Here is a 16,634-nt window from a genome sequence, read left to right as displayed (position 1 = left end):
GTTTCGTTCAGTCGGCCAAGTTTCAGCAGCTCTAGATGACAACTTCATACCAACTGGCTTGATATATCGTTGCTATTTATTGCTGATAATGCTGCCCGACTGTCTGAACAGATTGGAGTGGTGTGACACCTCCATTTTTGCTGCAAACATTCTTCTGCTGTCAATAAAATGGCATATATTTCCACCTGCAATATGGTCGTAATTTTTCCGAGAGGTCGAGCCAGTTCCATATTCGGAATTCCCGAGAACACCCGATCCGTGTTCCATGACTGACCGGTCGCTGAAGATTATTAAGTCTGCAATCCCAACAGTCTGTCGGCGATCTATCAACCATTCTTCTCTTTTAGTGATTACGACGGAATATGTCTTTTCGATGATGAATCTGGAAACCATATGATCATCGGGCATCCCAGTCGCCTGATTTTTGCCAAGAAGTTTCCATATTGACGCCTGACCGTATGATTGGCTGCCTTCCCATGCGCCAATAGTATATAGCCTATATGCGTCGTTAGCTTTTCACCTCCAATGGATCAGCAGCTTCCTACTGTGAGCAAAGTTCTGTCTCGGTCACCAGACAATGCATGCATACATCAAAATGGGTTTCAATAAATCCATTTTGGTGAAAGTCCCCAGGCCGTATGTATCGCAGTTCTGCAGCATCAGAGCAATCTGCAGGATTTCTGGTATTGTTACTGGGCATGGTGCTTCCATGATAACTTGGAGTAAAGATGTACTCCTAAATATTTGAATTTACCAGCTGGGTTTTTGCCCCTGCTAAGGTGGGTAGCGTATAGCTGCCTCACCTAACGTTCCTAGTGAACATAACTAGTGCAGTGTTCCTAGTGTTCACCGTGAGTCCATTTTGGAGGCATCAATATACCAATATGCCGACAATTATTACGGCCGCCAATGTTTGCGCCATAGCAAGATGTCTATAAATAGAAGCAAACAGAAGGGAGAGAACCCCTCTCTGTGGGCAACCGCTAAGGCATCGTCCCTCAATTGACTTCTGTCCGACCAATATGTGAATCTTTCTCCACGCTCGCATGTGAAGGGGCGAACTGGTTAACAGCGGATCGATTCCATGCTGTCTTGCCCCGTTACAAATCGCCACTAATGAGGCATTCTTTATCGGACATCGTCTACTCGATTTTTGCCGTTCGTTCATGGAGTGCTGTCTCCGTTGATTTGCCTTTCTGGTAAGCATGTTGCCTCTAGGGAAGTGGCCAACTAGGGATATATGTATTTCTTATGAACCGATCTACTAGTCTTTCCCATCCTTTTAGCAGAAACGAAGTTAGACTGATCGGTCGGAAGCTTTTTGCGTCTGTACAGTTGGATTTCCCTGGTTTGCGAATAAATATTATCTTCACATCGGCCAGTTGATTGGAATATAAGCGTGTGCTAGGCAAATGCGGCATATATTCCGAATGTCTGGACCCAGGATATCCATTTCCTCTATTAGTAGAGCAAAAATAATGCCATCCGAACTAGCAGACTTATGTCTATATTACGAGTTAAATACTCGTTTAGTGAAACTAGTTTGCATGCCGTATGTATCTGGATGTATGTATCTGCCTGAGAAGTGCACTAGGTGCAAATGGTTTGCCGTTTCTTCATTTCTTTCTGTGTACCTTCGCTCTGTAAACGTAGGTAGCCGAACTGTTGGCTTCGCTCTTTGACAAGGATCGGCTTTAGCTTTGAGGTTGCCTCAAGAGAGATAGTCCCTTCGCAAAAGAGTCCCCATGATGATCATTTGGCCAACCTTAACCTCTCTCTCTTAAGAGCTCGATTGAAGGTTATTTTTGTCGTTCTCCCTTGATTCACCAAATCCAAGTTCCACCGTGGTTTTTTATCCTTCTTTTTGCATCATGAGTGGACAGCCCTCTTCGAAAACTTCTCTCATGCTGGCTTTGATCACCTGTGTTGTTTTCTCAATTCTAGCAATGGATTTGGTGCGTCTCCTAGGGATTGTAATTCAGGCGCTTAGTTCTGTTTCGCACGTCGCCCAATCTTTCTTACGTGCATTCCGAAATGTACTGGGTGGAAATAAAATAGGAGGAGGAGGTGAATCTATTCCCATTACTCTACTTCGATACTCTCCGCTCTTCGACAAGCACCGCATGTCAGGGAATGCCACCGTGATATCGATGACCTCTTGCCTGACCAGATACTCCAGTAGTTTCAATCCTGTCACCCTGATTTGTCACTTCCCGTTAACATAACATCCTGCTATTATTCCCATGCCTTTACTTTCGGCATATTGGTTAGCTTTGATGAATATTCCACTAGGAACTTCGTCTACGTTATAAGGAAAAATAAGCAGAGCATCATACAATCTCCTTATCTCCCTGTTGGCTTTTTATGGTCAATTTGATCGTTGTGGTGTCGCATCACATAGGTCGTTAACCAAGATAGCTTGGAGGCCTTTTGAAACCATCATGCAGGAGCGGGTCTATCATTTCCGTTGGCATACAACAAGTCAGTATGTCGGAAGTTTAAGCCCCTAACCACCAACAATCCATGGTTCTGGTATGAGGTATATATATGTAACAGATGGTAGATTGGGCGCACTCGTCGACTTGCTTGATTCGTTGTCAAGCCGTAAGACGCCTGGAGAAGATAACGCATAAGTCGAGTAGAGCACTCGGTCAATACTCAGAACCATAGAGCGCGACTGGGCGACAGGGATGATACTATGGCAAATTTTGCTTTGATCACAAAGGACAGCAGTTGTAGAGCGCCACTATGCCGGTTGCCTGAAACAATTTTATGACGCAGTACACCGTTGACTTAGGTATGTAAATAGCTCAGTTTTGGGGATGTTACCGCCACTGACAGTGGTAGTGCTTGCTTCATTAGAGTCCATCGTCAAAAATTCAGTTTTATGCAGATTAAATCTGTTATCATGTGCCACAATTCGAACTTCACTTTTCGGGTCGTGGTAGAGCAATTTAACTCTGCGCACGAGTTCTTATAACATATTGGCGTAGAACATACCAGATGAGTTCGTGTGGCACAACGTCAAATGCTTTCTTTAGATCTAGAAATGCATTACAAAAGAGAGAGTGCCTCTTTCCCAGTAACCTACTGTTGCGCCGGTAGCTCCGCAGTTCTTGACAAGCCCATCTTGATTCATGGTTCTTTAAACGATGTTGCGAATACGGTCGTCAAGAATGAGGATGGAAATCCCGAGTTAAGGCCAGGTCAACAGTTGTTTTCTACATATTTCAGTATTAACAACATCCACTTGGAATCTATATTATTACCCTTTCTAGTGCCTTCATCCCAAAAAAACACTTTTTCAATCAATCTTATCAAGAAAATCCGATAAATGGATAGTCTTGCCTTGCATGCCTCCAACGAAACTTGAAACTTGAAATGTAGTCGAAAGTCTGACTTCTCCGAATTTTCATTAAGGTGATTTTTATAGCAATTTGGAAGAGTCGAAATTTCACTTTAACTTCGTCAAATCACTCATTGTGACAACATGAAGTGGGCAGCCAAAACAGTGAATTAAAAAGTTATCTCTACGTACAAAAGCGTCACAATGAATTCATTCATTTCGCCTATTTGAATAAAGTGTTGAACTGTGTAAACGACATCTTTCGATACTTCTATCTGCACTTCGATAGAATAGATTTGCTTAGAGAGAGGGTAACCTTTCTGAGGGGGCGATAGACTCGCGGTGAAGTTGATTTCAACTTTTGGAACGACGGTTCTCCTTTCCAAATCGAAAGGCTCTACATCAAAGAATGCCAGACCCTTCGCTATTACCCAACAATTTCAAGTACGACAGCCGCACGATTTATAACGTTTCCTTTTGACTTCCCCTAACGTTCCTTAAAAATGTAAATGACATCTACATTAATAGCATATGTCAAACATTAGATTGAACTATAATAGCTGTAGATGTCTCCCACTGGGTTAAGTAGTTCCAGGACTGCGTATCTACATATTCGTCTAATAAATATAAATAGTTGTTTTATCAAGTCCTTCCCAGAACTCTTGTTCCCTTCCTTCCAACCATAGCCACGCACATGTATGTTTCCGCTTCGATTCTTCCTATGCAGTGCACTTGATAATTATCCGAACTAGAAATCTTTGTTCTCAGTTCAATAACTTCTAGAAATGCTGATAATTTCCAATTATTACGCAACGAGACCTCAACTATAATTGCAAACATTCTGAGATAAAACCACTTCAATCATTCTCCTCACTCAGGGCTTACCAGCAATTCTATTGATTCAATGCACTTTATTCTGATGAATGAAGTCAAATTAATTCCTTTTGCGGACAGTTTCAATGTCAATATCAATGTTAACACGTTGAAAATAGCTACGTATGCATATGCACATATGTCTGTTTTATACATCGTAGTATTCCCATATCTGAAATCAGTTGGTTTGATATCTATAGTACACAATCGGTCTGAGTGGAACCGATTAGTTTTCTCTGAAATAAAACTATCTAAATGGTGTTTATGTTGAAGCTCAAGTTCAAGGAATACTGATAAATATCAAAGAAGCGAAATAAGCCGTTGGTGCTTTGAGTAAATAAATTTATTCATTGTTCCTAAAAATTGTCAAGTAGCACAAAATGGAGTTGGAGCAACAATCGTCAGGACAGGGATTTTTTTAGGACGCACGTGCTAAATTTATAACATCCCCTACCTTATTCCGAAAAGCATGAGAGCTCCATTCACATATGCACATGTTAAATTCATCTGGAGTTGTAAAGTTCTTCACTTTGTTAGGTGAACTCATCTGCATTTTAAAACTATGCTGGGGTATCTACTTAAAATTTAGAAGTGATAAGAGAATGTAGTTCGCCGTCAGAGTGTCAACGAATTTTCCATTCTGATGAAACCGGGTTAAGTGTTTTTCGCGTCGGCAGACTGTACACATAAATTAGTTGTTATTTGAAGCTAGACAAAGAGTAGTTAACTGCTTTCGATTTCCAGCCATTTTGAAGTAGTTTCGACAAAGTATTCAGAAAGCGCAAACATACGCTCCTGCTCAGTTCCTTCTTTGTGGGAAGGGGTAATAATTTGTGGAATCTTTCAATAACCAGTTCTTGTCTGCATGCTAATATACATAAATTTTGATTTGAAATTTTAGATGTAATCAGGAATGGGTGGATACCTCCATCCACACTGATGAGATGTTGGAATTAGGGTGCGTTTGTTCGCCAGATTACTGAACTGTCTGACGTATTTATTTTCTAATTGAATGATTTCCTTTGCTTTGAAATCAGTATGCACGATATGCTCTTCTGTCTACCTGAACTAACTTAATTACTTGGTATCCTGGAGTTTGTCAAAAGTATACTAAAAGTATCACCAATAATAAGCCGCAGACCCACAACAGTTCTACATACGCATGCTTCCTGTTAACTCCTTTGTGGAGTATGCAAAAAGTCTCCTCGTCGCTACCATTATATTTTTTGTCTATTTTATTTTCAGTAATACTTTGTTTCAATTTCATTTTTCTGACGACTTGTTTTGTCGTAATGCTTTCAGCTGAAGTTAGCAATGGTGATTTTTTTCTGGTATTTCTAGCCCCTGTTACTTAATTTCATTCAGTAGCTGTCAATTTTTTTTCTGCGTAAGGATTGACACCATTGGTATTAACATTGAATAGGAGTAGACTTGATGTGTTTGTAGAGCTATGTGCTTCTGCTTCGCGATGCATCCTGGCTTAATGGCCAACATACTTGATCGATTGAATGATATCAGAACCGGGACATACTATGTTTAAATGGGGTTCATCAATCAAGGCATAGATCCGTTTGTTAGTTGTTGGGATCTCAATCCAAGCAGAATTGGTCATGATTGGTTCTATTTGACAGAACTCCGCCTCTAAACATTATTCAACAAGTCAACTTCACACCTGTTTTTATAGATTCCGCCACCTCGTGAGCAATAGTGGGTCCAGATAGGCCCGCAGAAAACCACTTCGTAATTGATCAATGGCCGTGCTGGTTGTATTCGATGTCATAGTAAATTACCCATCATCTACGCATATATCTTTCGCTTTGTTTTGTACAATGGATATTCTTCTCTTTCATATGTCAATATCGTTGCCTTGTAAATGCTACTAGCCCCTGAGATCCTACGTCCGCATTTTTAACGTGCAAGTCCGTCATAAATAATTTCAGGATTGGATGTTTTGCCTTGAACGAAAAAGTAGATGTCTCTAATCCACTCGTAATAATCCTTCTTCGTCAAGGAATAACGTAAACCTGAACAGTGCACTTTTCTTGTCGTCTTAAATAGGCTATATCACTTTCGAAATCTTCTTACTGGATTGTCTTTACTATAGCCAATAAAGCGGCATCCAACTCTTGTGAAGTCAGTGGCCACCACCCTTGAACATGTCCGAGTGCTTCTTGAAGACTCAATTTTGCCATTCTTGTTTCTTAAAAGTTTTAGGAAACATCATCATCATCAACGGTGCAACAACCGGTATCCGGTCTAGGCCTGCCTTAATAAGGAACTCCAGACATCCCGGTTTTGTGCCGAGGTCCACCAGTTCGATATCCCTAAAAACTGTCTGCCGTCCTGGCCTACGCCATCGTTCCATCTTAGGGTCTACCTCGTCTTCTTTTTCTACCATAGATATTGCCCTTATAGACTTTCCGGGCTGGATGACCCTCATCGATACGGATTAAGTGACCCGCCCATCGTAACCTATTGAGCCGGATTTTGTTCACAACCGGGCGGTCATGGAATCGCTCATAGATTTCGTCATTGTGTAGGCTACGGAATCGTCCATCCTCATGTAGGGGGCAAAAATTCTTCGGAAGATTCTTCTCTTGAACGCGGCCAAGAGTTCGCAATTCCTCTTGCTAAAAACCCAAGTTTCCGAGGAATACATGAGGACTGGCACAGTTAGCCGTTTGACTCTATGGTGAGACGTTTCCAGCGGAACAGTTTTTGTATGCTGAAATAGGCTCCGGTGGCTGACAACAACCGTGCGCGGGTTTCATCATCGTAGCTGTTATCGATTGATTTTCGACCCTAGATAGGAGAAATTATCAACGGTCTCAAAGTTGTATTCTCCTATCTTTATTCTTCCCGTTTGACCAGTGCGGTCTGACGTTGTTGGATGGGTGGTTTTCGGTGCTGACGTTGCCTCCATATATTTTGTCTTACCTTCATTGATGTGCAGCCCAAGATAACGCGTCAGTAACCACCTGCTCGATCTGGATGAAGGCAGTTTGTACGTCTCGGGTGGTTCTTCCCATGATGTCGATATTGTCAGCATAGGCCAGTAGTTGGGTGGACTTAAAGAGGATCGTACACGTTGCATTTACCCCAGCATCACGGATCACTTTCTCCAGTGCCAGGTTAAAGAGGACGCTTGATAGGGCATCCTCTTGTCGTAAACTATTATGGATGTCGAATGCAGAGAATATCTTATGGATGGTACTCAGCACGGATTGTTTCTTCTATACTCGGTGGTGGCAATGTTTGTCCGTTGTCTTCAGCTGGCGGGACCTACAACTTGCGGATGTTCTCGTTGTTCAGTAGTTCATCAAAATACTCAACCCATCGCTCTAATATGCCCATTCTGTCGGAAATCAGATTTCCCTCTTTGTCTCGGCAGGATGAGCATCGCGGTGTATAAGGCTTCATCCTGCTGACTTGTTGGTAAAACTTCCGCGTCTGCTGCAATTGCTCCCTGTACTTTTCTAGTTCACAGACTTGTTGGTTCTCCCAGGCTTCCTTTTTCCGTCTGTGAAGTCGCTTCTCCGCTCGACGGAGTTCGTGATAAGTCTCCGCGCGTGCCCGCGTTCTTTGAGAATGCAACACTACTCGGTATGCGGCATTGTTCCGTTCCGTTGCTAGCTTACATTCATCGTCAAACCAGCCGTTCCGACTCCTTTTGCGGCTAGGGCCAAGTATGTTTGTGGCCGTATCCATGATAACGTTCTTCAGGTGATTGTGAAGATCATTTGTTGATGCTTCATCTCCAGGTCCTCTGTTGACTGCGGTTATTGCGGCATCCATTTCCCTCTTATAGGTGTCGTGGAGGGTTGTGTTGTGGATGGCTTCAGTGTTCACTCTCACCTGATTGTCAGAGGGGATTCTAGGTGGTATTGTTATTCGCGCTCAGAGCACCATGCTAACGAGATAGTGATCCGAGTCTCTATTGGCCCCCTATATGTTCTGACATTCATCAAGGCTGAGAGGTCGCGGCGTTCGATCAACATGCGGTCAATTTGGTTGAAAGTGGACCTGTCTGGAGAGGCCCATGTATGTTTGTGGACCGCTTTCCGCGCAAACCAGCTACTTCCAACAACCATTTCGTGTGACCCTGCTAATTGAATAATCCACAGTCCGTTTGTTTTGTCGTGTAAGCTAAGCCAACGTATCGCCTAAATCCGGGCTCCTTCCCTACTTGGATGTTAAAATCCCCAAGTATAATTTTAATATCATATCTGGGACAGGCTTCGAAGGTTCGTTCTACTGCCTCGTAGAAGGTATCCTTCTCCGACTCTGCAGTCTTCTCTGCAGGGGCGTAAACGTTAATGAGGCTTATATTTCTAAACTTGCCTCGCAAGCGCAGAGTGCATAGCCGTTCGCTTATGTTTTCAAAGCCGATAACAGCAGGTTTCATTTTTTGGCTAACTAAGAAACCTACTCCGAGCACATGGTTTAGTGGATGACCGCTATAATATATGGTGTAGCGGCTATTCTCCAGCAAACCGGTCCCTGTCCATCGCATCTCTTGTAACGCTGTTATATCAGCTCTATATTGGGACAGGCTATCGGCTAGCTGCTCATCAGCTTCATCTCTGTACAAGGAGCGCACGTTCCATGAGAAAATGCACAAATCGTTAATCCGTTGCCGGGTTCGTCGTTGTAAAGTCCATCCTGTCCGAGGCTCCTTTCGTGGCTCCGTAACATCGGTTTTCCGTGTAGGGTTGTCAGCCCTACCCAACCCCCAACCTGGAGGACCAGTTGGTACAGTTTGTCCCGTTTTTAGGCGCGGGAGACTCGCCTTCATCCTTCTCCGTCTGCAGCTTTTCGTTACGAAAGAGCTCCCAGCGGTTACCACGTGGAGGTGGAGATAGGGTTGGTAGTAGAGCTGTTGGCGTTGGTTCAGCAGGCATTCCCAGGTTTTATGCTCCATCGTGGGTACCAATCCACGTTTCGCCCTGGGACCTATACTACTCTTTGACCATCTATGTCAAAAGTATACTAAATTTATCAACAATAATAAACCGCAGACCCACAACAGTTCTACATACGCATGCTTCCTGTTAACTCCTTTGTGGAGTATGCAAAAAGTCTTCTCGTCGCTACCGTTATATTTTTGTCTATTTTATTTTCAGTGATACTTTGTTTCAATTTCCTTATTATCACGATGTATTTTGTCGTAATGGTTTCAGCTGACCATTTTTGTACCGTCAACTATTCCGAAGAAAACTCTTAAGAAAATACCCTTTGACGAAACACCAATGAGTAATATGCTTAATTTGGTGAAACACCAACACAAGTTCAAGTTCAGTCAATAGTCCATAGCAGCCTCACTAGGGAAAAATAAAGAGGCTTGAAGTGATCAATTGATCGATTGCAAATTACAAGCACGTAAAATGATGTACTTGCAGATTTCCATGCATGTATCGCCCGTCATTGATTTCTGTGTATCTCACGTTTGCACCCAGACAAAAGTTAACTATAATATTATTTAAAACATTCTCGTAAATACAGTTTTTATGCCTACGTAAGATACACGTGAGAATTATATTCATACAATGCACCTACACATTGATCTTCCATCATCTTCCATCCATGATCAACGGGGAGAGGAGGAAAGGAGTTGACAGTTCAGGGAACCCCTTGCCATCGGGTCCCTCCGCCCATCGAGCTCAACCTTCTTCGCAACTAAAAGAGTCTGAACATAATGGGCAACACAATTCCGTCTGCCAGCACTCCTCAGCATCTCTCTGAAAATAAGATATACATAGGACAGACTAAACGCCGGATAACGACTAGATTTAATGAACACATCAACGAAGCGGTAAGTAGTGTTCGGAAACAAAAGTCGTGGATAAGATCACAGAGTCGAGGAAGCTCTTGCGTCATACACACCGAACGACAGCCTTGGACCCTTGGGAAAGTCATGAAATTTTGAGAGAATACACGACGCGACGCGGTTATTAAACACAGATTCCGGTAATTGCCCCTCAGAGCCCCCCCCCCCCTTAATAAGACTCGCCGCGGTAATTAACAGGTAATTAGATTAATAATTTAATGCAATTAGGGTTTAAGTATAAATAGAACCGTATAATCGCAATTGTTTTCAGTAGCTTTGTACTGATGAAGGGGGTAATTTGCTCCTGAAATATATATGTATATGTATACACTGTAAAATAAAATTTAGTTTTGAGAAAGGGTGTCATAGTCCACTAAAGTCCTCCACGTCCTCTGGACAAGGAGGACGACACTGTAAACAAGAGGTAATAGCTTGTTATACACCTTTGAACTTCAAATTTCCCAGAAAGTTTACCTCGGTCCAACACGTGACTTTTTCGAAGCGAAGATCTGAATGCCGCAAAATTTTCCAAAATAATCCGCCGAGTATTGATATGCTCAGTGCAGGAGGATCCAGAGAAGAAACCAGTCTGCTCTCTGTCGATCAAGTTTTGGAGCTACTCTTTTTGCGTTCCAATTGTAGCACTCAAGATGGATATCCTCTTTCAGAATCTTGGTTATTATCTCCTTCTTTCATTTATTCCGAGAACTTTATATTACTGCACCCGCAGCACTTGCCGAGATTTTCCGCGGTACCGCAGCTCGCTGTTCGTCTCCACCAACAGTCGTAATAAGAGCATCCAGTTCCTTATATTCGTCGATCCACTCCCGTGTCCCGATAGTCAGTCAGATCTTATGGTGCCCCTTCGCCACTTGAGCACTGAGGAGGGCACTTTTGAACGCGGACCAGTACACTGATCGTGACTGGAACACGATAGTTTCGGAAACTCGAAACTCGGCGCTTCAATCATTAAACGTTTTGTGAATTTTATAGAAGAATGATTGCATGTATCATACATGGTTCCCTCTGTAGAAAGCTCCTATTGAATTCGAAGCAAATAATTCAAAGTTTTCGCTTTATTGTGATACTGATGTATATGTAAGGTTTTACGCGAAACAGGCAGCTTCAGTTTGCTGCAACTTTGCTAATAATAGCAAAATTTCCACCAAACTTTCCGGTACATTATGATCTGGAAAATTTGAGAAGAGATGATATCTAATACTATTATTGAGCAGTTGCTTCAATTTGAAACAGATGACAAAAATAAAAGCTGCTTCTGAAAGTATCTCTCGAGATGTTTTATTTGATATCCCACATGACTATGCATATCTAGTAAGAAACAAATTTTAAAATCATCATTGAACGGTGTTACATCTAGGAAAAGTGCGTCTGACAGACAAACATACGAACTAGAGGGAAATTCGTACTCGCTGGTTTTAGAGAGAAGTTGAATCTTCCAAATGGTATAGAAGTTGAGGCGTCTGCTTGCCAGTAAAAAAGGAAGAAAAACTTTAAACGTTTGTTTTCTGTTATTATGAAGAATTTCATGAAGGAGTTAGAACTGCAAAGTGATATATAGGTCTACCTGAAAGGAAAATTGGGGAAAAGTAGAGGACTGTTGCGGAACACACGCTTGTGTCTCCGTTACTATTGACAATTTCAAAATTTGCGGCCACTGGCTTTACAGAAAGTCGGAGCTCCACAAAGATTTGTAGGTTGGGGGGTTTGGGTGCCAGGAAAATTGCGGTAAACGGGCAAAATTCAGTGTAAAAGAGTTTTCGCCTTGCTTCTTTATGAAAACCCCCTTAAACTGCACATCGGTTGAATAATGAATGAACTACGTTTACAATTCCTACACTTACACTAAATTTTGTGAAAGGGTTTCAAACAAAATGCGTGCAGCAGATGGATTAAGCCTGTGAATTCCTAGTCAAGATGCAGACTATCGGTTGAATCTGTTCTCTCGACTGATTTTCATGTGAAAAGATGATTTCGATTCTGTGTGATAAGCAAATTTTTTATTATACCCAGCAAAGATAACAGAAGTAATGCTCGGTCGCAAAAATCATGATTCCCTGTTCTTTTCTTGCAGAATTCCTAGGTATTTGTAGAGATCTGCCTCGGTCATAGCTTAGATGGATAGGTCACCAATGCTATGTAGCTCGTGATGGCCTTTGCGGTTCACTTGGATTCGGCACTTGTTTAAACCAAATTCCATCTAGGCATCACGGCTAGACATGTCAGCACATCAAGCGTGACAGCTCGCTCTGAGCACATAAACAATATTTGATTCCGAAACGATGACCTTTAGCATCATTTAGTAGCCATGAAAGGGGATTCAATGCCATGCAAAACCAAAGGAGACATTTCCTCAGCCCACTTCGTCCGCAGCTTACGCGAATTTGCTAAAGTGGAAGCGAAACAGCTACAGCAAATAAAGCCAGGTGTGGTGATAGCTTCCTCGGGGAGCAATTTGAAAGACTACAAAATTCCCGCACCTACTGCCTTAGGCGTTGCGGTGGTCTATAATCATTCAGATGGAAGTTGTGACGGAATTATTTTTATTAATACTGTGGTCTATGGATGCTACGGCATCTAGATCTAAAAAATATTTTTGTCCCTTTTTTTGCTCCCCTCCCGTTTTATTATTCTTATCATTTGTTCGAATTGTAGATCCATTCTGGGGGGAAAATGTTGAAGAAAAAATTTAACACGGCAAAAAGGAAAGATTCTTACCCACTAAAACCACTCCCTCCATACACCGTGCAACCGCAGTTTGCTCTGGATAGATGCGATCATGGATTTGATCGCATCCCAGTCTTCCTGCTAGCATTCTTCGCACCAGATTTTCTGGTACGAGCACTTCTCCTAGAGCCTCCTTTCTTCCACGAATCTCGGATAGTGGAATAATACATGCTCTGGGTCCTCTGGGACTCCATTGCAGTTTGGACAATGAGTTGAGATGTAGGTACTGGCGATATCTTTCATGCCCCGTGTAAAACTACGTTAGATTATTATTAGTCCCGCCGTGCCGTGGAATGAACGTATGTGCCCACCAACCTTTTCTCGAGCATTCCCAACGCTGTTGCCATGTATTTAGAGGTCTCTTCCTTTCGGCGTACTTCGTATACGGTAAAGGAAAAATAGACTTCGCATTGTATATGCCTCTTTTCCTGTAAACAGGTGTGGACAATAGCTGGTAGATCGGTGGGAATACCAACCTTCGCCAGAGATTCCTGTATAACGTTCCAATTAGCTGAATTGAATGCATTTCTCCGGTCCAACCGGGAGTAATCTATTGTAAATTACTCGCTCAAGCATTTTGCCCATAGTAATCAAAAGACATACAGGTCTCTAGGAGGTTTGCTTACCTGGAAACTTACCAGCCTTAGGTGGTAGTACTAGCTTCTGTCGCTTCCATGAGGCAGGAAATATCCCCTCGGGCATGTATGCTTCGAACAACTCCGTGAACATATCCGGTCTGGATTTGATGGCAAGTTTGAAGGACCTATTCGGAACGCCGTCCAGACCCGGAGCTTTATTATGTCCTTTTCGATTGCAGATTTCCCACAGCTCGTCACTGGTGACTGGCGGTATTGCCGTCACATTCAGAGGTCGCTGAAAGCTGTCAGTACCCTTGGGAACATAATCTCTCGATGATTTTGAATAAAAGGGAAGGGCACGTGATCTGCGGAAATGAATGGTCCTATCACGATTCTATAGGCGCTCCCCCAAGAGCTTCGTTGGATGGCGAACTTGCAGGTTTTGCAAGATTCCTTTCAACCGCGCTCTTTTTGCCATTAGTCGATTCTCCCTACCGCCCTCTGAGCCGCCCTTCTGGCTCGGTGACAAGCTGATCGAAAACTGGCCATTTTAACATTCCACCAGCAGTTTAGTCTTCTACTGGGGAATGAGCACCTGCTAGGCATGGACGCGTCACATGCTTTGGAGATGCATTGAGCCACATGGACATCTCTTTCCGCGCCTGCTTTCTTAGGTTGCTCTAGCCACACCTCTATGAAGGTCTGCGCATCCAAAGCTTTTGCACACCAACCTGACATCTTTCTCGGTTTCGGTCATGATAGTCCTCTGCCCTGTGGCTCCACCCATAGTTCAAAGAAGATTGCCTGGTGATGGTTGTCGGTGTAATCCTCGCTGAAGCACCAGGATATACCAAGCGTCAGTGCAGAGCTGACAAAGGTTCGGTCTACGATTGAAGCATCTTTCTGAAAGATGTTTACATAACCTTCGTTGGCAAGAATTATATCCAACTGTGCAAAATCGTCTAATAGACTGCGGCATCTTGCATTTGTTTCTCTGCTACCCCACTCAAGGGCCCAAGCATTGAAGCCATCAGTAATCACCCTTGGACTACGACCCCTTGCGTCGAAAACAAGACTGTCAAGCATTGCCTCGAATTCATGTACCCCGTTTATTTTCACCCTCACAAAGCCACTGGCTATTTGAGTACATTATATGGCTTGTAGACCGCATGCCCATATCGGCGCTCCACTAGTCCAATTTTTAACCCATACGCCACCATGACCGTTTCTATAAGGTCCACTAATGATGGCAATTTCCACATTGGATTCATAGGTGGTCTGCTCGAGTAATTCCTGGGAGATCGTGCAATGATTGAGGTTTATTTGAATAAACCTCATTTTCTCATTGAAGTTAGCGCCTTCCTAAATTCTGGCAATCAAGTACTTCCGGTAAGAAGAGAGCACTGGTTTTTAATTGACTGTTCTCTCTTTGTATTAATGAAAATGTTGTACTTATTTTACGCTTAACTTTACTTTGCCCTTCAGTCAATACTGCACCACCAAAAACAGGGGTGTTTGAAGATGAAGAACCTGGTGGGCACAAAACACTCATAAAGCAGGGAAAGTATTTTCCGTACACTTTGAAATTGGAGAAAGCTAACCCAAGTGTCATATCGCCGAGGACAGGCGAATTCTGTTCTGTTTATTAGTCCTTTAGTGGAATATACTATATTTTGTAACAATGCTAACGCATATTATTAGGCTGTTAACAAATGTTAGTTCATATGTAAGAGAAAGATAATATACAAAGAATTATGCCCTCGAATACGAATAAAACGTTAAGTAACAATAAGGGTCGAAATAACAAAGGGCTTTTCGTAAAAGCAAGGAAGTATGCCCTATTAAGCCTATAATAGATTCTGAAGTATTCAACATTGGAAATCTATTTATCTGTATTTTTTGGTTAATTATTTCTTAGCGTTTGAAAAGATACGCAAACAGATGTTTGATTTTATTTACAATACTTTCGGAAAGAAAGCCTATTTGCTTATTGAAAGTCTGATGAATTTCTTTCAAACTTCACATGAAGAAAAGAAATAGAAAATAACATCATCAAATATGGAAGTGAAAATCTATGTACGTATGCAATTCATGGGCTAGCCAGAAATAGGTCGCCCGTTGTTCAATTTCTAAGCGAAATATTATTCTACCAGAACTGATTTGCCACCCCCTTATATCATCATAATTGCCTGATTTGAATCAGCTGATTGAGTACTTGGTTTTGGCTAGAATAATTTGCGGTGAACATTGGAAAATTGCGGAAGATTGCCGCAAATTTGGAATTCACTAGCAGTTGCAATTCCATTTACAGTCCGTGCTCATTTGGTGCAAAAAACAACCACAACAATGCTATTCCAGGACAATTACACGCGACTGTATTTGGTCCCTCCGCTTCAAGTCGCCAGGAATAGTTATTTTCAGGAAAATCTGCCATGTGAAACAATGTGTGAAATGGTGCAATCATTTGTGCAAAATTAACATTTCATTTATTGGGGGAATAGACGCGGTGATGCTTGCAAATTTAGATACTTCTGGGTCATGTGTGTTGCCATTTGTTTTTTGGCCTTCTGAGAATTATTCTTTGGAAGATACTTTTTGAATAATGAGCTATTTCCCGAAATCATATTGAAAAATATAAATGTTATCCTTTTTCGTTAGAGTGACCTATTTCCGAAAATAGAAGGGAATACGGTGAGAGCTTCCTCAAGAGGAACTTTTCTACATGCACTAAGCGACTTTGTAAATAATCCGGTGAGAGCATGTGGTGTGAGCATTTTAGTTTTGGTGAATTTAGTCAAGTTCGGTTTCTTTGAATCTTCAAAGCGGTTGTGACGCAGATGTTGAGTTTGAAAGTAAGTATTGAGAGTAATCCACTTTATTGAAGATGGAAGTTTTTCCCAGGAATTCGCATAGAACAGGAACGGGGAGTCTGAAAGTGTTATCGAATATCGGAAAATTTAACACTTTCCTGTCACCTCCTTCAATTACTTCTAGAGATACATGTGCAAGTTTTACTATATTGTCCTGTCATATACCACATGTAGAGTAGACTGCACTTATTAGTAGTGTGAATAGTAGAATATCCTATTCTTATTTTATTTTCATCAAAAAGGGTGATCGGAAGTGATATATGATATTCATTGCAAGCACTTACGGCTGACCCTTTCCACTTGTTGACAAAATCTTATGTTTCTAAAGGTCTGTGTAAAACAAAACTGCGCTTGCTGTCAAGCGTTATCAACGCGTAGTGTTTCCTTTCATTAAA

General features: G+C 42.1%; 1 protein-coding gene across 2 annotated transcripts in view; it reads left to right on the top strand.

The window, feature by feature from the left end:
* LOC119651134 (nitric oxide synthase) overlaps positions 1-16,634 on the top strand; it is a 359,499-nt gene that overhangs the window by 16,822 nt on the left and 326,043 nt on the right. The window lies entirely within an intron of this gene.

This window comes from Hermetia illucens, chromosome 3, assembly GCF_905115235.1.
Source record: "Hermetia illucens chromosome 3, iHerIll2.2.curated.20191125, whole genome shotgun sequence".
NCBI lineage: Eukaryota > Metazoa > Arthropoda > Insecta > Diptera > Stratiomyidae > Hermetia > Hermetia illucens.
The sequence above is the reverse complement of the archived record's forward strand: the minus strand, read 5'-3'. Positions and strand labels throughout refer to the sequence as shown.